Source organism: Mytilus trossulus, chromosome 7 (genome assembly GCF_036588685.1).
Source record: "Mytilus trossulus isolate FHL-02 chromosome 7, PNRI_Mtr1.1.1.hap1, whole genome shotgun sequence".
Lineage (NCBI taxonomy): Eukaryota > Metazoa > Mollusca > Bivalvia > Mytilida > Mytilidae > Mytilus > Mytilus trossulus.
The window spans coordinates 62,007,518-62,026,441 of record NC_086379.1 but is presented as its reverse complement, the minus strand read 5'-3'; the positions used below and the strand labels follow the sequence as shown (position 1 = coordinate 62,026,441).

Genomic DNA, 18,924 nt, shown 5'->3' with positions numbered 1-18,924 from the left:
CTTTGAATTCTTAGTTTGTTAAATGAAATACCATATATATAATTAAGTCTCCTTCAAATCTTGACTAAACTCCAGCACTTGACAATGAAAATAGGCTAATTTCTTTCGTTTCTACATAAGAGATTATTTCATCTTTCAAGATTTTAAATTTCATATCTATGAAGTTACATTCTAGCAGGGTTTGAGTTTCAGATTTTGCATTCTATGATAGTTTATTGCTTTTTGCAAGGACGCTTTTGAACCAAGTGTAACGTATGTAAAGTTAAAGTTGCTCCTTCAAAATATTGTATGAACACCACCATGATTGGATGGACTGTAATGAAATGTATGATTATAGCGTTTTGACATTCACGTCCGGGTTGTCTAAAACTTCCTTTTGATTTTTTTTATTAGATCGTTTAACCTAAGGAAAAAGAGTGACGAGTTTTTTTTTCAGATAATCATTAGCTTTGGCATTTACTGTGGGAAAATATTTATAATTATTTTAACATGTATCAGACCTCGAAAATGTGTTACAAAATGACCAGAAAACATTTTCTAAGATGATAATAGGTAAGGTGAGTCTGTTAATTACGACCTATTTTCTTTTTTTTTAAGCTTAAACTTTCACAGTTAATCAGGTTGAATAAATTTTATATTGCAAGTCAAATAAAAGTCCAGCGTATAATTTTATTGCAATTAATTTACATCTTTTGTGTGCATCGATTTTTCCAAACATCGATAATCAAGGGAATCAAACTAAACATTTTCTTTTTAGAATTTACCAATTATAGTTTTAATTTAATATAAATTTCAAGCTTTACAAAATACTTATACCTTCGGTGAATATCTGTCCGCCAGCAGTGTAGTCGACCAAGCACTAATGAATAAAAAAAACTTCCATAAATTTTGTGTGTTCGAAGCAATTTCTTGGAGTTACCTTTATCAAGAACACTCAAAACTAAACATTTGAAAGTTTAAGTTGTAACTGTCGTGTTCAAGTTTCAATTTTCAACATGTTATAACATATACAATGCAAAAAAATATACAAGTTATAACATTACAAAATTACCTCGTACACAAAAGTGTTGTTTTACCATAGAGTTTGTCATATGAACTTATGAAACTGTTATTTTAGAAAGGAGTGAACGACTTTTAGAAAAAGGCTCTTCTGTGAAATAAATTCATAAGAAATTGGCTCTTCCTCTGTACATTTGACTCTACATATTTTTTTTTATCTTTTTGGTACGGATTCACGTTGGAAAAATTTGCAGGAGTATGTAGAACAGTACAACCGTTTTCCTGTAACCTGGAGTACGCATATTGAGATTTGTTCAGGGAAACTATTTCCCAAATATGCAATTATGTGATGCATGTTTAAATAATCATCTAGACTACAATCCAGGATAATTTTAGTAATAAATCTGGATACCCAAATGTCTACCAGTATTGGAATTCTGATTTATACTTGAGTGATCATTCTATTGACCATGTATTTTTTTTAACTATGTTGACCGTTATGTTTATTACTTTTTTTCAACCAAAGGAATATATTACCTTTGTTGTATATGTCAATATTTTGGTCTTTTATGCACTCCAACTTCGTTCTTTCTTCTGCCTTTTAAACTTTTTTTACTGGTGCGTCATTGATGAGTCTTTTGTAAACGAAACGTGCGTCTGACGTTCAAAATTATGTCTGGTATTTATAATGAGTTAAATATGTGTCGTTTGTGCATTTCACACTATAAGTACTTCTATTTTTAGGGTTTGGCCCTCACACAATAAGACTGAGTTATAAGGAAATCAAAACTACATATAGTTTTACGGTAACCTTCACGAAACTAGTTGATCGGTAGGATGTTTCTGTGTCTCAATTATCTGGCAACTCATTTTTGCGGTCTTTAAAGTTAAGATACAAGTAAGTATAAAGTCATATCTGAATTTTACCCATTTGCGTTCTATAACTTTTATATTTTGCAATGTGGTTGGTGCTTTTTTTTTTTTATCAGGAAACGGCTTAATCCGGCATTTTCTACATGTATACTTTCTGTATAAAATCCGGAATATGACAGTCGTGTTCCATTTATTTGATGTGTTTGATTTTTTTTTATTAAACCAATTGGTTAGGGACCTTCCGTTTTGAAATTGTCTTGGATTTTGGTATTTTTTCTTAATTTACTTTTTTTTTTACCCTATCGACGAATTTGGTCACGTTCCTATATTGAATGTTTTATAACATGTATTATACCGAAGGTTTGTATGCTACATGTATCTTGTTTTCTCTCTTTCTTAAATTCTTATCTACTTGCGAGATTTAAACATCAGTGAACTACTGTCGCTTTAAATTTATAAGTACATGCAAAGTTGTAAAAAGTACATAATTAAATAAATTATGACTACATTCTTTGACGTTATGTAAATAAATAAATAAAAGTCAGTACAAGACATGACTGCACACTATATGTTCTCTATCGGATGTCGTTTCAGGATACGATGTACATTGGGTTTAGCATGATGTGCAAAACACATTGATGGGTGTTCCGTATTCATATTTAAATATTCATACTTAAATACAGTGATTGTTATTCTCATTGCTTTTAAATAGATGTTCCTTTAACTTATCATAAATAGTCGGAAACATACATTTGCGGATGATGAAAATTGACCGCATTGACGTAAAACGCTTTTCTTATAGTTTCAAACTTTTACGTTTTTATAAATTTGGTGATTTAAACTGAGTCTTAGTTTACATTATAATGTTCTTTTATTTGTCTCGGTAAACTATTAACGTTAACTGTTTAGTCCATTTTTAGTTAAACATCCATTTGGCGTGCATCCGGACTTACATATACCGTTGTTTGTTATTGTGCAATGATCATTTATTTTCTTGTCTTTAATTCTTCGCATTTGCTTTGTCTTAATGCCTTTTAGTTATATTTTTTCTATATTTAAATGATTAAGATCAATATAACACAATGTTGACTGCTGCAATCCTATATTTGATATTTTTACCTTAGTTTCGATTAAGTCTATGTGTTTTTTTCACACATTGTTCTCAACATAATTGAATTTTATGTCATTGTGATATAAGTGGGAGGATAAGCTACCTATAAACCCAGGTTTTGTCCAATATGTTTTACATGAGGAAATGCCTGTTCCAAGTAAGAAAACTGACAGATATTTTCCATTTGTTTGATGTGTTTGAGTTTTTGAGTTTGCCATTTTATAACGGACTTTTCGTTTTGAATTTCCCTTGGAGTAAGACGTTTTTGTATTCTATTTTTCATTATCTAACAGTTATCTTGATTCAATTTCAAATCTAGCATAATATGGTATTGCCCTTGTAGCAAAATGAAATAATTTTTTGCAGTGTTATATCTGTTTGCAATGTGTTTTTCTGAATTTAAGGTATATATCATCGATGAAAAAAAACTAACTAAATGTGACCTAGAACTCAAAATTAAATCAGAACGAGAATTTTTTCCCCTAGTACACGGATGTCCCATCGGCACTTTGTCTATGTTCACTGGACTGTGAAAATGGGGCAAAAACTCTTACTTGACATAAAAATTAGACAGATCATACCATAGGGATCATGTGTACTAATGTAAAGTTGATTGGACTTCAACTTAATTAAAAGTTGCCTCGATAAAAAAAAATTTAACCTGAAGAGTGACAGATGAACGATCGAACGGCCACACAGACCAGAAAACAGTATTGCATAAATTGCACACAAAAAGGCGTATTAGATCAAAATTCATCCGTCTATATGAGTACAATGTGTTTTCTGATGACAACAAAAGTCATCCATTGCTCCATAAAAATATCATAAGTTTTTTTCCCTATCTGCTTACCCTATTTTATTAAACGTATTAAATATCGATACAAATTATTTAAAGTACAAACATTAACTGCTGACCCGGTATCCGGGTCCGATATTGATATAATTGTGTTCACAAAACATTCCTTCGTGACACATCCCTCTTGTATACTCGGTAAACTCTTGACAATTCAACAACTTACACTTTTCATTTATAAAGGCATATACTAGAAATATAAAAGAAAGATATTCGTCTTCTGAATAATATTAAACTGATTTTTTGTATCAATCTCGGCTAAGGGTTTCCGTTACATAACACGTTTTTTTTCGCTTGTGTCGGTTTATAAATTGCCTAAACTTGCAGACACTATTTGAGGGTCCGTGGAAGAAGAGCCAACGTTTTTAGAAAGTCAAAATCTTCTTAAGATTGTCCATGTAAGTATTTTTCCGTAAATAACTGGTTAACTGCTTCTAAGAATTGTAAATGCAACGTATCTTTTGTGTAACTGTTTGTTTATGATTTACTTTAACGGATAATTATGGGCTCTTATACGTTGTTCACCATTTTGGGCCGTGTTACGATGGCTTTACAGAATGTAAGCAGCTACTACGGGGAAATTAAGGGGTCGTTGCGCAAGATTACTGTACCAATATATTTGCTTACTTTACGTATTTCTGAGGTATTTTAGAAGCGGACAAAAATCGTACGGACTTGTAAATACTGGTTACTAAATCATTTCTCGAACTGTTGAATACAAGGCCTTAAACAATAATTCTAAATTTTTGTCAATAAGTCTAAGAGTTGAAGTCAAATCCATATACTTGTTAGTTAAATCTCTACAAACTTAATCATTGAAATAAATGGTCAACTTGTTAGATTTAATATGTAGCACAAATCATAAAAGACTGATTGTGATGTACAATTTTGTATACACAATCTCTACATGTGAACTAATATTTATTCTGGTATATATTTCATGAAATGAGCATCATCATTACGGGGATAAAAAAAGAAAAAAAAACATCCCTCCTGTCATTTCATTTTATTTGAAAGATACCAGCACAAAAAGGACACGGTATAACGTGTGTGTTGTGTTGAAATAACACTAAAATGAAGATAGGAAGGACACTGATTAAAATAACAAATTACAAATGAAATTGTTTAGTTATCAAAAGTACCAGGATTATAATTTAGTACGTCAGACGCGAGTTTCGTCTACATAAGACTCATCAGTGACGCTCATCTCAAAATAGTTAAAAAGCCAAAACAAGTACAAAGTTGAAGAGAAATGAGGATTCAAAATTCCAAAACGTTGTGCCAAATACGGCTAAGATAATCTGTATCATTATAAAAAAAGTGTGCACGTGTGAGTATTATTACGCACCAGGGAACACATTTTATAAAAACAAAGTGTAAATTTTCATTTCCCTCCATTTACTTCATGAAACAATAAAAAAAAAGGATGAAATTTTCGAGATAAATTAAAACTACATCGTGATCTATAAATATTATGGGAATGCACAAATCAGCTTTTATATAAGTTTACAAGAGGAGAAAAATTAAAGTGTTGCAAATGATATCTTGTGTATTTACTGGTCACAGATGTTGTATTATGATGTAACAGTATTGCCTTTTATAAAATATCGGGTATAGAATTACCAACGTCGAACTCCTGGTTAAAATAGTGGTGAGACTGTAATTGTTTATACAATAATTTAAATGTTCTCACCAAAAATATAAGTAACTCACAATTTGATTTGAATTTTTACTACTTTTATTACATTTCTAACTGAGATATTAAAGATAAATATTACATAATATAAAACAACAAAACACATTATCCCGAAGTTAATATGAGTAGATACATTGGTACTCATTTACTTAGCACCATCGAGTGTTATTTTCTCAATACTGTAATTAGCTAATGAACGTTCTTGAAATAAGAGAGGGGTACACATAGTAATTATAACTTGATCAATTGTCTTCATCGATTTCATGTAAATATTGAAACAGGAGAATTGACACTATGGCCACACCACACCAGCGCTTTCGGAGATTATTCGATTATCCATAAATTTTTATTCTTTTAAGATCTTTGGAGCGTTTGTAAGCTCGTCCCGTTACAGCGAGGTAGATAAGCTTATTCTGTGGTACTGTTGTAGGTTGAGGATATCGATTCGTGTGCCCGCCACAAGTCACGTGATACCAATTAATGTTATTTAAATCAGAAGCTGAGATGTTCTTCAATATTTCTTATATAAAATATTAAATCCAACCCCTTGAGTAAAGGAAAGTGTACAACAGCTTATTAAGGTAAGAACTTTTATTTTTTTGTAGTTAAATGATTTTTTTTTATTATAATACTACAATATAAAAGAATAAAACAGGAAATTAAATATAGAAAATACTTAAATTAGTTTTAAAATAATTTATAAACTTAAAACACTGGTTGTGTGTTATATATAAGTAATGGTCACAATTGGTAACTATTAAAAAAACCGAGTCGTCCTCTCTAAGTACTATCATAAAGACTGTTTTCTTGAGAATCAATTTGTGCTATTATTGAAGACGAAAACTAGCATATCATATTAAAGAAACAACAATAAAAGTTATTTTTTAAATTGATGTATGGACTTGCATAACTGTTAATGTCTTATTATCAATAAATAAGTTAATGATTTGTTATTTTTTCAATGGTTGACGTTAAAAGAAGATTTCTCTATCATGAAACAAATTATGAAGTTTAGAAGATTTGAAGGAATCAAATCAAAACAGTATTTTTATAAAGTGTTTTTAACATACTTCAGTGCAGTTTATTTACAAATTTTTGAAACAACTTCTGTCTAAAATTGTACATGCAAAATGAAAAGGGGTAAACAAAGTACTTGAAAAAAACATCTGATGAAAAAAAACTGTATCAGGATGAAAACGAAAAATTTGAACAGATTGAAAGACTACATATCGGGACATTTATAGTTTAATCCATGTAAGGTTTTTTTTCATCATAACATGTAATTCAAATAGTCGAGGTATTAAAGTTTTTCAAGCGTATTGATATATGTTTTTAGTATGTCAAAAGCTGTGATTTTGTACGTTATAACGCCATTTATTTCCGTTAGCCACAGATTGTTTTCCCAGTTGAAATGCAATTCTAAAGTCGCATTTATGATTTAAAGATACATTGTGTTTAAGCTTTGTGTAACCGTCTTTAAATTGAAGTCATATCAGTCATGTGCATAAATGAAGAAAAATTGTAGGATCATAATGTGTAAAGTTTCGAACAGTAGTGATTTGGATAACGACTTTATATGTTTTTTTTTTGTGTACTTTCATACACTTTCAGGCTAAAAACATACAAAATTTTAAACCACATTATTTGTTCTTTAAATAATCTAAACTTAAGTGAGAGTAAGATTGATTGATTGTTGGTTGCTTAACGTCCAGTAAGAGCGAGAAGATCGAATTGTTAGCCTAAGTATTAGTTCTAAACTTTTCAGTATTAAAACTTTATTATACTACTAATAAATAACGTGTACTTAAATAAAGGGTTATACAATTAGTTTTATTCCTTGTGACGTCTATACCGTGATCATTATATTTAGAAAAACTGAAAATAAATACAATATGGTATTAAGATAAAAATAAATTAAAAGATAAAACAAATAAGTTTGACATAGCAGCACCGAACCATAAAAAACAAAACTAACGTCGGAATTTTTTTTTTAAAGTTATAATAAATGTAAACTGTTCTTAAGAATAAATTTTATCAAGACAAGCACACAGGTAAATGTAAGGATCTGTGGTATGACTGACTATGGAACAAATATCCATTACAAATCAAGAGACAAATATATGAACGGCCTTCAAAAATAAATAAGCCCACACCATATAGTAAACTATGAAAGGCAAAAGCATCATTAAGTGTGTAGCTATTCAAAAGCGAAAACGAGAGGTTTAAATTGTGATTTTGAAGTACACCAAAAACATTATGACAAATTGTAACCAATCGACAACTACAGTAGTACAGGTTTTTTGGGACTTTGAACAGTCACATAAGGTTAATGGCGGGTTGAGTACTAGCCATTTCCTAATGAAGACTTTCATTTATGGTATAGTAATAAGAAAATTCAAGAGGACAACATAAAGATAACACGATTCAGAAGAAGATGTTAACCGTTTTTAAATTAACTCAATTATTGATACATCTTGTACTCCGATTTAGATTGTGATATTTTGTGTATAATTTTTGCTTTCATTTGTTGCTTTTTTGTCTTCATTTCCTCAGAAAATATTTGTCGTCATCAACTTGTAATCTAGTATGCTGTCACGGAAATCAAAATTCATTGACAAGAATATTTCTTTTTACAATACCGGTAAATCAAACTGAGCAATAACGACTAAAGGTTATAGAAATTAAAACAATTCATAAAAGAAAAAAATATTTTATTTCCTACTTGCGGACAATAGTGCTTTATTTTAATTTATTCAAAACGAGATATATCTGTATGCAGGTTTCTATCCACCTTGAATCGATGCTGAAATATGGTCTCATTTACTATTCTTAGGTTTAACTTAAGATTAAACTATTCGAAATCAATCGAAAAATCTTTTCGTATAATATCAGCATGTGCCTGTTTTATTTTGAATTGCAGATTGCAATTTTCAATATCACCATGACAGTTCATAATGATATTGTTTATATAACGTATTTCACCTATAAAATAATCATTCTTTGTCCTTTTTGTATAAAGGTGTTGTGTGTCCCAATAATCCATTCACCATTACCATTATAATATATATTTTCAGTAAATATACCCTCCCGCAGTTCTCAAAACTATTTCCTACTTGCCCTATTCATATGTATATCATCTGAAAACCATTCCTATACTATTACCTATAATAGTATACATATTTTCCATATTTCTAATCAATTTCACCACCAAAAAAAATAATGTAATCTGTTCTAGAAAAAAATATCATTATAATCTGAAAGATACTTGTTCAGTTTTGTTGGAAAACTTAAAAACTATTTCAATTTTGATTCCCTCGGTTTTAGATTGTAACCCAGATCTGTTTTCTCTCAAAAGATTTGTGACTTTCGAACAGCGGTATATTACTCTTTATTTGACATAGATTAGATGCATGAATATTGCCTATATATAAAATTTTGGGGTGGTGAGAATATGAAAATTGACTAAAATGCACATGCTGGGAGAGTTGAATACACGGCTCTATGTCACAAATATAAATATAACACCAATCCCTTACAAAATATAAAATAAAAATCTAAGAGAAAGACTGTTCTAGATCTGCTTTCAAATATAAAGACCCAATGAAAAAAACAACAACAACAAAAAAACCAGCGTGCTTGAATCAAGGAATGCAAATAAAGACAACAGGTATCATACTATCAACTACGGCATCAAAACTATCTACATTGCAAAAAAATAATCATGTTGAAAAAAATTAATTTCATTCATAAAAATGCATCAATTAAACATTATAAAATCAGAAACATGTGTGAAACAATATATGCAGTTATAATGTGTTGGTAACCTTTTTATATCAACAAGCTGTTTCATACGTGTATCAGGTACTAAACCCGTTATTGTTTTATTAGATTGACGTGAAACTGATGAAAATTCGAATTCTACAATTATCATGATGGTTTACTTATGCTTTTTCATTAGAATACTTTTATTTCTATTGTTGCTAGTATGAATTAAACCAAACAAATGCAAATGCATCAAACAGTACAAAACATATTCGTGGGTGCCCTCAAAGCACGTTAATGTTTTAGAACATAATGTATGACGTTTCTTGGGTAAGAACTGTGAATAGAAAAATATCTTAATGGAATTCGTTCAAATATTCTTTAGATTATTTATGATTTCTAAGCTAGAAATAAGGATGAATTTATTATACACTGAGTAAATTAAAAGATTTTTTTTTTTTAAAAAGCGATACATTATTGAAAAGAAATCTAATAAAGATTGGCTGAAAATAACATTCAAACGATTTCAGTTTTTGTTACCTATCTACAGTTTTAATTAAAACAAAGTTGTTATAATTTGGCCATCAATCAAACCCTGAAAATGACACCCAGATCGATCATATTTCTTGCAATTTTTGAGTTGGTTTATTACAGTGTCTAGGAGCATTTCTTACGGTCCTTTCTTCGTTTGTCATATTTGAATTTGTTTGATAAATTGCCAATTTATCAATATCTCAGCTTGGTTCATTCATAGGTTTAGATTGTGTACATTTACAATGTTAGTTTCAGAATTAATGTAATTGCCTATATAGAGACGAGGGTATCTCATGTCGGATTTCTACGGATAATTTGACGATTCTGTTTGATTAAATCTCCAGATTTCCAACTTACAAATAAGTTCCATTTGATAATGCCTGCAAATCCCGAAATGTAAACCAATTTAACTATTTTACCTAAGCTCCGATTTTGTTGGGGCAATATTTAAGGAGATAGTGTTGAATATCTGATATATGTTTAAAATTTAAATTTGAAAATTAAAAAAAAATAATTATTATGATATAAGGACCACACTTTTGTCAAACGAGAAACTACGTCGACAAGATAAATTCAGTTCTCTTTATGTATTAAAAAAAAGTGTTCAGTTATCTTACAACAAATGAAATACTACGAAAGCTGAAATCTTTTAGCACTTTTCATTTGAACTGATAACTCTTTGTACGATTTACAAACCTGCTGTTGCTTTCGTTTGTGTTTGTTGTTGTTGTTTTTGGTTATAATAATGTTGAATTCTGTCTCGACTTGTATACTTTTGATAATGTGACAAGTTCAATTACGAAGCCTATATAGACTGTCCCCCATGTGTAATATATTGCTGTCCTCGTGACATTTACAAATGTAAGCGAGACCACTACGGTTCCTACAATTAATGTCTCCTTTCATGATAACGAGCTATATTGTTTCATTAAGTGGAAAAATTGACACGACAACATCTTTCATCATAAACGAAATTAGGTGTTTGAATCAAACAAGCTACAATCACCTTCTGTGCAGTCTGAGACAAGCTGTGTTATAATTCACTACTTGCTGCCACGTAAATACTATAAAGAATGGTTAATGAAAGTCGGAATGACTGATACTTGATTTGTCTGTTGTTATTAATTAAATCTAGTTTTATTCCGGACAAACTTGGTAACGAATCGAATCAGAACAAAGTGTAAATGTCTTTATATGTTTATTCTGGGCAATAAAACTGTTTGCAATGAATTTCTAAACACATATAGAAACATAACAAAGTTCAAATCTGTCATACAACACTGTGAACAACTAACCGCTTTTTCATTATTTTTATTTAATTATCAGAATTCGTTTTAATATGGCATAATACTTTTGAATTTATTTGGTTTTATTGACATTTTTATCCGAGCGTCAATGATAAGTCTTTATAGACAAAATACGAGGTCGCCAAAACAAATTTATTCTGTCATCTATGATGAGTTTATATAGCATTTTAAAGTAGTGCACATGTGATTCTTCTTACACCCTTTCAGAGAGCGTCTTTACGAGGATATGACAGGCGTCATTTTGCATACCATGCAAAAATATATTTGAAGTAATGCTAAAGCAATGTTTTAATACATCTCCTTCGATAATGGGGATCATCATGTTTCTCGGTTTGCACATTCGTCCGTTTGTTCAAATCAGAACCGTTAAGCACTTGTTAAGAATGTTTTTTTTTAATATCATTACACATAGTTTACACGATTCATTTAAAATTTTAAAAAGTCCTGGCTTTTATATAAACAGAGTGTCAATTTCAAAATTGTTAAAAGATTTATAAATTATAAATTACCTTAGATTACCTTAGCCGTATTTGGCACTACTCTTTAGAATTTTGGATCCTCATTGCCCTTCAAGTTTGTACTTGTTTGGCTTTATAAATATTTTGATATGAGCGTCAGAGTTATAGTCCTGGTACCTTTGATAACTATTAATACCACTGGGACGATGCCACTGCTGGTGGACGTTTCGTCCCCTAGGTTATCACCAACCCAGTAGTCAACATTTCGGTGTTTACATGAATATCAATAATGAAGTAATTTTTATAAATTTCCTGTTTATAAGACTTTGCATTTTTCTAAAAACTACGGATTTTCTTACCTACCTAGCCGTATTTGGCACAACTTTTGGGAATTTTGGATCTTCATTGCTCTTCAACTTTGTACTTGTTCGGCCTTATAAATATTTTGATATGAGCGTCACCGATGAGTCTTATGTAGACGAAACGCGCGTCTGGCGTACTAAATTATAATCCTTGTACTTTTGATAACTATTATAACTCAGAAACAAGGACAGAAATTTTTCGTATTTTTCTGCTTTTTATGTTCTGTTCTTTATGAATTATCCATATATACCAGTCTTTAAACAAAGTGTTACAATGAAATAGAGTTGCGAACATCCTTAAAATTTTTCTCATCTTTTATCAACCTCAGGCAATCTTCCCAATGAAAGAACAGTCAATTCCTTAAATCGCAAAGGCAGACCGTAATCTTTTGCCAACTGACGTACGGTGACCTATAGTTGTTACTGTTTGTGTAATTTTGGTCTTTTGTGGATAGTTGTCTCATTGGCAATCATACAACATCTTCTTTGTTATATTAGTGTGTTAGAAAAGACAGAAAAAAGCATATTATCCTGTAGACGGTCTTGCAATGTGCTTTGACGCATTTATATCTTTCAATACCAGAATAGTTGCCTGATCTGTAGATTTATACCGATTGTGGCATTTTGGTTCCTCAATGCTCTTCAACTTTTTACTTGTTTGGCTTTATAAATATTTTGATATGAGCGTCACTAATGAGTCTTATGTAGACGAAACGCGCGTCTGGCGTACTTAATTATAATCCTGGTACCATTAATAACTAACTAGACAGAGTTGTTGTATTTAAAACGAGAAAAACTTACCCTATGTACTTGTCCGGTCGGTCAACTTTTCCCTTATTTTTGTTTGATGCCTCTATTTTTCTTTCTCTATCTAATTAACGAGGTTTAAAACAAAGGTAAACTGGAATCGCATGTTGCTAAAAACAGAAAAACAGAAAACAAAAATTGATAGAAAACCAACCGTCAGTGTGCTGCTCGTCTACATAAGATAAGACCTGTACCAAAGCAGGAATATGACAGTTGTGTTTTATCTTTTGATTTTGCCAATTGTCATCGGAGTTTGTTATATTTGTTATTTTATTTCTTGCATACTATATCATTCTTTATTAATACTTTGTTATTGAAGATATTATTGAAATCTGTATACATGTACATACTTTTACTGTATGATATGATATTGATATTGCTAGGATGTAATACTTGTCGCTATTTCAGAATAAATGGTTCGTCTTTAGAACAAAACACTTTGTTTTGCTTTGTATTTTTGCTTCATCATCCAATTTTCAAAACCTTTTCAGACTTAGACTTTTTTTATGGCATCGTCCTTTTACATTACATCTTAATTTGCACATTCCTAAACATGGAAATAAAATCTAGACGTGTAAAAGCAATGGTAACTGATTCCAACATAAGAATTGATTTTAGTAGCTCAAGAGGATAACTTTACGGTCATAAGAGGATCAAAATGCTCATTTATTTGAAAAACAGAACTCTTACGTGATAAACTAACAACGATTAAAATCCATCATTCTATAAAAGTTCAGATAAAATAACTAACATCCATTCCAACTTAAAGTTTCAGTTTCTTTTAATAAATCGAAGCCATTTGTCTTTCGTAATTAAATTTGTAGTATTTACATGTGTACAACAATATCTTTGTATATATATGAAGATAAGGTAAAATTTTCATTTTTCAAGTAAATAATCTCATCATAGATACCAGGACTAAATTTTATATATACGCCAGACGCGCGTTTCGTCTACAAAAGACTCATCAGTGACGCTCGAATGCAAAAAAGTAAAAAAAAAGAAAAGAAAAAAAAATCCAAATAACGTACGAAGTTGAAGAGCATTGAGATCCAAAATTCCTAAAAGTGTTGCCAAATACAGCTAAGGTAACCTTTTTTTCTCAAGCCATTGGACAACTTCAACATAGACGGCCTTGATATTAAGATAAGATAAGAAAAAAAATTGAACGACAAGTCAATGCACAAATCATTTTTATGTCGTAAACATATTTTTTAGAGTGACTTTGAAATTTGAATGAATAATTATAGAAAGGACGTTTAAATCTATAGAGACAATATAATTGTAATAATAATATGTAAAAAAGTGATTAGTATCAAGACACAGCTCTACTTCAAAGACTTTTTTATTTCCAGTAATATGGTCATCAAGGAATATAAAGGTTAAAAGATATCTAATAAACAAAGTGCAAAGATATTCCATTTGATGAGCTCAATCAACACAAGACACTAACGTCACAAAGTGAACAGTCAATGACTCAAATGATAAGTTTAAAAAAGTCAAATTTCATGTACACAATGTAATTTGTTATGTTTTTTTCCCATATTCGTTTGACAATATTAGAAACGACATTTCCTATGTTGAAATTCATAAGTAAAAAAAACCCACTAAGGCGAACACTAAATTTTTAGCATACCTGAGCCTCCTGAGATAACGTCGCGTATGCACTGAATACATTTTCACAGATGTTGAGAATATAAATATTTGAATATTTAATCATTCACATTTTGATTTCATGGAATTTTAGTGTAAACAAATTCATTCAAGTAAATGAAAAAAATATGAGCTGAAATAGTATTTCACAAACAAATAAAAAGAACAAACTGTTAGTTTTAAGGCGGCTAACAATGTTATTTTCAGACAGTCATCAAATAAGTTTTCTTTCTTCTTTCTTCCATAGACAAATTAATATTTTTGTCCCTGAAATTTAACAAGGAGTTTCTAAATCAGTAATCTTTGAAAAACTGAATCGTTTACGTCTGAATGGGATATTGGACAATGATCCATCACGACGAGAAATACAATCTTCCTCTGGGTCACTTCAAGTTTGCACGTGCATATTACATTTGGTAATGTGTAGGGAATTGTCCTAACGTATTTCAAATATTTTGACGTCATTTCTGATATGAGGTACTGCAAATTAATATTCTTCTTCAACATCATTGAGAAAGACAATTGATTAATTCTATTAATACTGTGCTAGAAAACTGTAAGTACATTAATAATGGTTAAAAAGAAAACTTTCTATGGTTTTAACTAACATATTCTAAAGTCTTGCCAAACTGAGTTAGATTGAGATTTCGGAATCAGTTGAATTGTTCTTTTTTACTGGACCTTGGCACCATTCCAATATAGAGCTCGTTTACATTGAGGAAAATCATTGGCATTGCTAACAATAGTTAGCTTGTATGACTAATCTTCAATGCCAACTCTTCAAGTACGGAAATAAGCAATAGTAAAACATAAAGATGTACAAAGATCATAAACAGAAACTTAAATAAAACGTAACTTAATATAAGATGTTTCCACTTGGAAATAATCGTTAGGGATTTCTGAATCCAATCACTGTCTACAGGCATATTGATGTACTCTGATGTAAAAAGGTTACTTTATTCTTCTCAATCACACCAAGAATTTTCCGAATTTCCGATACAAACTGCTGTTCAGTGAAACTATTCCTTTCACAAAGCTATTGACGAAACATACATGATGTATATTTATCTGAATTCCTATTGATTTGCACTTTCAAATCTCAGGAGGCAATTAGTTATTTAAAAAATAAGTTTTCTGACTAAATATGAAATTTCTTGTCATGTGAATTAACCTTCTTATATAAACTTTAGAAAAGCTTTAGAATTTCCCGCGACACTTTTAATCTCACAGCACGTAGAAAGAATGTCAATGGGTTAGGCTTTCTCTTCAGCCGACACGCTTTGCAACTGTTCTAAAATGTAATTTAAAGGCAAAATATTTTTCAACTGTTCGGAATAAAACAGATGCATCGAGAAGAAGCATTATTGTTTATTGAAACAAACATTTCTATTACACGTAAAGCGTAGCAAAATAGTTTATAAAACCATTGCTAAGCCTGAATCACTGAAAGGTTCTTGGAAATACAAGAAAACTCTTTATTGTTATAATCTTAATGTTGATAACCTATTCATTTATAAATATAATAGTAGAAGACTTAAACAAGTTGAGGCAACACATGTATTAATTCTTTTTCATTACTTTTGGAATCATTGGATTTATCAAGAGTGAATTTTACAAACAAAAATTGAAATGTCACTAGCATACCACTATCTCATGAGCTGGTGATACACCTGGGACTATAGTAGTCAACCAACATTAGTATCGAACCCGTGCTGCATTGCATACAATGAAAATATTAAAAACTTTAAAAATTTGTTCTTGGTTCTTTTCTGGAAGATTGCATTCAGCATGAAATATTATTACCGAAATTGCTGCGTACGAAAAATGTGTCCGGCGCTATAAAGCAGAAATAAAACTGTCACAATGTCTCATATCAAGAATAGTAAAAATAAGGGAAAAAAACTGCCGAGTAAAGAGTCTAACTGAAAGGCGGTGTGGCCACCTTTTTATAATCATAATGGCAAACAAAAGCACCAAGTATTAAAGTTTTCGATCAAATTGTCTCAGAGGAGTTTAATTAACCACGTGGTATTATTTCAGCACTGTAGAAAAGTTCCATAACACATGTGAAAAGTTTTGAATCAAATAACGGAATATTATGACCAACTACATATTATGGGAAACAATTTTACCAATATGAGAGTTTTCTGTGCAAAACTCTGAGATGAGGTGCATTCAAAATGTGTATTTGTATCTATGCTTATAAATCTTGGTCAATGTTTTATAACTTCCGTTAAAATTGTCAAATCGAACAAATACAGCCGATGTGAAGAGAGTTTGACCGCAAACAATTCTTCAAAGTATGTAGAACAATCTCTGAGAATTAAAGTGATTAGAACGGACGGAGACCACAAACTTATCCCCATCGGCTCGACGTGCGGAGAAAAACAAGCAACCATCTGTCACTATCTAAGTTTTATAAGAAAGAAAAAAAAAGGCAAAACTCATTGAATCCTTTGAAATTCATTTTAGAAAATTTTACATTTGTTTTCAGAATCACATCGTGCATGAAATAATAAAACACTTATAAGGGCGCATCTATATCAATTAGTTAATCTGATTGATAAGTGAGTAAGTGAGTGAGTAAGTAAGTAATGATTTAATTTAAAGAGGGTGACTCAATTAACTTTCGCTAATCTACCTTGAGGCCCTCAGTGGGTACCACATGTGGAGCAGAATCTCCCTACCTTTTCGGAGCATCTGGAGAAAAACACAATGTTTGCTGGTGTTCGTGTTTTTTGGTCTTGAGTTTTCTTTGTTGTGTTTTGTATACTGATGTTTGCCTTCTGTAGTTTATAAAAAAAAATTACCGTGTCGTTGTCTGGTTTTTTTTCAACGTACGAGAGGACAAAGTAACTATCCCTTTCGTATATTTTGTCTCTTCTTTCTGTGTTTTTCAGTCGAACTAAAACGTTGCTGCTAATAGCTGTGTGTTTTGCAATCTCGAACCAACCACATTAACGTAAACTAATAAACGTCGACAGCAGTCATACATGAAGCTTGGCGAAAGTGACCACACTAGACCACAGATTGTATTAACAGTCAAATTTATAGTTTCTCAATATAAGAGATTTATGTCATTCAGACATCCTTTATAAGAATTCAATTTTGGCAGGTTTTTATTATTTCTGAGAACTAATTAACTAACATTTGTACTGTTCAGAGAACTGAATTAGAAGGGATAATTTGATTATTTGATTTTTAAATCAGTCATATGAATCAGATATATTGTTTGAACTTGTGACCATTTCACAAAACAGCAAACATAATTATGGTATTACCATGGGAACGATGAATCCACAGTTATTTTTGCCAATCAAACATTCCGTTAAATGGCTCGTTATCTTGGATTGAAAACGCAAGATTAATTCTGTAACCTTAAATCAAAGACAATTACGGATGACTTGCCACGAACAATTTCTCTTAACTCATTAATTCTCTAGTTCTATTCCAACTCTTGCATAACCAGCCAGCATAGACTTTTCTATAAATTGACCAATTTTCTCATCAAAGTTAGCAAGTAAATCGCGGAGAAGCTTAATCTAACTGCATTAATTACCCTTAACTGTTGCCTAAATGGTTACTCTATCCGACAGAGACAGTATGTTTTGTCATGTTAATGGCGAAGTAATTCATTCTTTAAACATATGACATATATCTTTCTGTTCTGTTTCTGGTGTAACATATTTTTTTTTCAAGGTTTTGTTCTTGATTATTTTCAGCGATTTGTTAAATAAAAGTATACGCTAATTTATTAAAAAAAGAAACGGAGGTGAAAGACATAACAATATAAGAGAGTTCCAATAGGACAAAATTACAAAACATTGACACTAATTTGATACACCATATATGTATTTCAAAAACTTAATTGTCTTCGTTGGTGCTCGATTTCAAATAACAGAAACCTGAAAGTATTAAACGTTGATGAAAATAAGTCCCTAAATTGATTACATTGCACGCTCAAAAAAGAAAAGAAAAAACACAAAATCAAACTCAGAATAAATCTTGTAATAAATATTTTAATAAAACAGTTATAATTATTTTCTTATTAACAGCATGTTTTAACGAACGTGCATAATAAATCATGCTAAACGATATAGCATATCTAACATTTGTAATAAATAATAAAAGAATATTTAATTACACAGTTTAATAGGTTTAAAAAAAAAATAAGAACATTTATTACGATTTCTTTTTTAACATTAGTTTCGTATCCCCACAATTCTTCCAGTTTATTATGTAATTAACAATTAACGATCCGGTTAAAATGTTGGAAACCTTCAATTGTTTGTAACCAATATTGATTATCAATTTCTTGTATTTTTAATTACTCACTCCATTTCTTATCTTCAAAACCAGTGGTGTGAACCCATGCTGGGCGACAAGTTTTATTTCAATAAACATGATAAAGGAAATGTTACTATGTATGGAAAACTCTGATGTAAAATATTTATCTGCGTTTAATTGTAATGATATATTGATGTCTGATATTGTGATAAGATCACATTA

General features: G+C 30.5%; 1 protein-coding gene across 2 annotated transcripts in view; it reads left to right on the top strand.

Annotated features, from left to right (window-relative positions):
* The first annotated feature begins 409 nt into the window (after window positions 1–409).
* LOC134725485 (choline O-acetyltransferase-like) overlaps window positions 410–18,924 on the top strand; it is an 82,265-nt gene continuing 63,750 nt past the window's right edge. The window contains exons 1-2 of one of the 2 annotated variants that reach the window (XM_063589333.1): window positions 410–552; window positions 5,963–6,113. The gene's annotated coding sequence lies outside the window, so the exon portion shown is untranslated. Of the gene's footprint in view, window positions 558–5,962; window positions 6,114–18,924 lie in introns of both variants that reach the window. The other variant, XM_063589332.1, reaches the window with a different exon arrangement.